Below are 4,107 nucleotides of genomic sequence, written 5' to 3' on the forward strand. Positions count from 1 at the left end.
TGAAATAACTTGCTGCAATTCTGATTGGGATTGCACTGAATCTATAGATCAAGTTGGGATGAACTGACATCTTGATAATATTGAGGCCCTTTATTCATATATATGGAATATCTATTTAGATGTTTTCTTTCTTATATCAGAGTTTTGTAGTTTACCTCATAAATCCCAAACATATTTTGTTAGATTTATACATAAGGTATCTCTCTTTTTTAGTGGTAATATAAATGATATTGTGTTTTTTATTTTAAATTCCCTTGTTCATTGCTGGTCTATAAAACACAGTTGGTTTTTATATATTAACTTTGTATCTTTTATCCTTTCCATAGTTTGCTTATTAGTTTCATGAGTTTTTCTTTTTTATGCTTTGGGATTTTCTATGTAGACAGTCATATCAGCTGTGAACAAAGACAGTTTTATTTCTTCCCCCATCTGTATATTTTTATTTCCTTTACTATCTTATTGCAGTAGCTAGGATTTCCAGCACAATGTTGAATAGGAGTGGTGATAGTGGCATCCTGTTCCTGATATAGCAGGAAAGCATCCTAGATCTCAGTTTCTTTTCAATAAGGATGATGTTAGTAGTAAGTTTCTTGTAGATGACCTTTATCAAGCTGAGGAAGTTCCCCTCTATTCCTAGTTTGCTAAGAGATTTTACTATGAATGAGTATTGGGTTTTGTCAATGCTTTTTCCGCATCTATTGAGATGATCATGTGATTCTTCTCTAGCCTGTTGGTGTGATGGATTGCCTTAATTGATTTTTCAAGATTGAACCAGCCTTGTACACCGAGAATAAATCTCGATTGGGTGTAGAGGTCTTTTTATACATTGCTGGATTCAATTGGCTAATATTTTGTTGAGAATTTTTACATATATGTTCATGAAAGATACTGGGTTTTTCAATTTTTTTATTTTTAAGAGATTTTATTTATTTGACAGAGAGAGAGCAAGCACAAGCAGGGGAAGCAGCAGGAAGAGGGAGAGGGAGAAGCAGGCTCCTCGCTGAGCAGAGAGCTGGACACAGGGCTCGATCCAGGAGCCTGAGATCATGACCTGAGCTGGAGGCAGACACTTAACCAACTGAGCCATCCAGTCGCTCCCCTTCCTTTCTTTGTACAGATCCATGTTTCTGACCTATATTATTTCCTTCTCTCTAAAGAACTTCTTTTAACCTTTCTTGCAAGGCAGTTCTACTGGCTACAAATTACCTCAAAAAAATTTTTTTTGAGGAAGCCCTTCTTGCACTTTAACTTTTGAAGGATTATTTCACTGGGCACAAAATTATGGTAATTCTTTTCTTTTAACACTTTAAATATTTCACTCCACTCATACTGGGTGTTCTCTGAGCTTCCTGGAAATGTGGTTTGGTATCTATCATTAGTTTGGGAAATTCTCAGTCGTTATTGAAAACGAAATTCAAATATTTCTTCTGTTCCCTTTTCTCTTTCTTCTCCTTATTTCCCATTAAGTATATGTTGTACCTTTTGTGATTTCCCCCATAGTTCTTGGGTATTCTGTTCTGCCTTTTTCATTCATTTTTTTTCTCTTTGAATTTCAGTTTTGGAAGTTTCTATTAACATTTTCTCAAGCTTGTTGATTATTTTCTCATTTGTGAACAGAATTATAATAGTGCAACAATAAAGGTCAGTCAGCCGCCGATTTTCTTAATACCCCTCCTGTTCTATGTCAAAACCTTGAATTTTCAAAAGGTCTCATGATCAGGATCTGGTACACAATGTGAATGCCCTCCTCAGATCTAAAGCTCTTGGGTTGAACTTTTCCATAGAAAAACTTTGTTCAATTGATCGAATATGAAAGATCAGTAAAAAAAAAAAACCTTCCAAAGCAGTTTCTTAGGTCCTTACAGCATACCCTCAGAGGGGCCTTCAGGAGTATGTGACTTACTGGGGGAGTGGTCCCCAGAATGGGGAAGGAGGAATAGCAAAGCAAAGATGTAGGCTTGGATAAAGTCTAGTCTTAGCCTGACCCATGGGACAGGAAGGGGAGTCTTGAGTATACATAACAAAGCAGAGTGGTCATTGAGTTAAGGGGTTTGGACTTTCCTGCTTGTCCCTCCCATGCCTCAGTTACTGGCTGTAGCTGGTAATGGAGTGATCATCTATTCTATTAGATGTCTCCAAATAGTCAAGGTTAAGTCAGTGGAGATGGTCACAGGGTGTGGAGTCCTGTAAAAAACCAAAACCTGGAAGGAGGGAAGAAACGGGGTAGGGGGGTATATCAAGATCATGTATTACCATAAAACAACTAGGTAAGTGGGAGATACTCTGGGTTTAAAACTTTAAAGTGAAGTATGAATGCCCCATATGTTATCTATCAATTTAGGAAAAATTATATATTTTATTTATTTGCTAGTATAAATCAGTAATTTTGTTTTAATGCTTTGTATTAGTTTCTAGGGCTGCCATAACGAAGTAGTACAGATAGGATGGCTTAAAACAACAGAAAATTATTCTCTCATAGTTCTGGAGGCCAGAGTTTAAAATCACGCCATGGGCAGGGCCATGTTCCCTCTCAAGGTTCTAAGGAAAAACACTTCCATGCCTCTTCTAGTTTCTGGTGGTTCTGGCAAAATCTTTGGTGCTCCTCTGCGGTCAAATAATAGCAATCTCTGCCTCTGTCTTCATGGGGCCTTCTTCCCTGTATATCTGGGTCTCTGTGTCCAAATCTCTTTTCCTTCCTCTTCTAAAGACACCAGTCCCTGGATTATGGCCCATCCTAATCTGATGTGACCTCATCATGACTTGATTACATCTTCAAAAGTCCTATTTCCAAATAAGGTCACATTCACAGGTACAAGAAGTTAGGACTTCAACATATATTTTGGGGGAACACAATTCAACCCGCAATGTGCTTGGAACCTTGGTCTATAAATTTAGGATAATACCTCAGAGTGCTACTGCAAAGGTTAAACACTTGACACTCAACAATTCAATCAATAATAATAATAATAATAAACACACTATGGTGAATCTTACTGATTGCTTATTTATGTGCCAGATACCCTCCTAAAATATTTTATGTGTCTTTACTCACCAAGTCCTCCCATAGACTCTGTTAGGTACACCTATTGCTATTTCCATCTCTCACTTGAGGAGAGTGATGCCCATTGTGGTGAAGTAGTTTGCTAAAAGTCCCTTAGCTAGCAGGTGGAGCAGCTGAGGTGTGAACACAGACAGTGTGACCTCGTTCAATAAAATCCTAATCAAAATGAACAGAGGTGAGGTCCAGACTTAGCTGGGGAAGAGTTTGCTGATTGTTTATTCTTGCTACGTATGGTACTTAGAGTAATACAGTAGCCACTTTGTGACTATGTCTTATTAAAAACTTAAAAAACAATTTTGAAACATTTGCCCATGATATTCTCCAAGAGACAGGATAACATTCTCTGATTACACTGCCCCCATCCTATATTCTTTTCTTGCCTATCTTTCTCCATAGACTTCATCAGTATGTCATATACTTACAATTTTACATATTCATTTCTTTATTTTCTGTGTCAACCCCACTGGAATGTACCATCCATGACAGCAGTGATTTTTGTTAGCTGGGTTCACTGCTGTATTTCCTGCTCTTAGAAATACGCCTGGGTGGTTACCAGATCTGGGAACGGGGGATGGGGTGAAATGGCTGAAGGTGGACAAAAGGTACAAACTTCCAGTTATGAGATAAATATGTCCTGGGGATATAAGGTACACCATGGTGACTATAGTTAACAATACTGTGTTATATATTTGAGAGTCGCCAAGAGGATAAATCTTAAAAGTTCTCATCACAAGGGAAAAAAAACCTTGCACCTAGACAGAAAGAAAGGGCAGGAGAAGGAGAAGAAAGAAAGAAAGAGAGAAGAAAGAAAGAAAGAAAGAAAGAAAGAAAGAAAGAAAGAAAGAAAGAAAGAGAAAAAGAAAGGAAGAAAGAAAAAGAAAGAAGAAAGAAGAAAGAAAGAAAGAAAGAAAAGAAAGAAAGAAAGAAAGAAAGAAAGAAAGAAAGAAAGAAAGAAAGAAAAAGAGAAAGAAAGAAAGAAGAAAGAAGAAAGAAAGAAAAAGAAAGAAAGAAAAAGAAAGAAAGAAAGAAAAAGAAAGAAAGAAAGA

Source organism: Callorhinus ursinus, unplaced genomic scaffold (genome assembly GCF_003265705.2).
Source record: "Callorhinus ursinus isolate GAN/ISIS: 27379988/994484 unplaced genomic scaffold, GSC_fseal_2.0 scaffold109, whole genome shotgun sequence".
Lineage (NCBI taxonomy): Eukaryota > Metazoa > Chordata > Mammalia > Carnivora > Otariidae > Callorhinus > Callorhinus ursinus.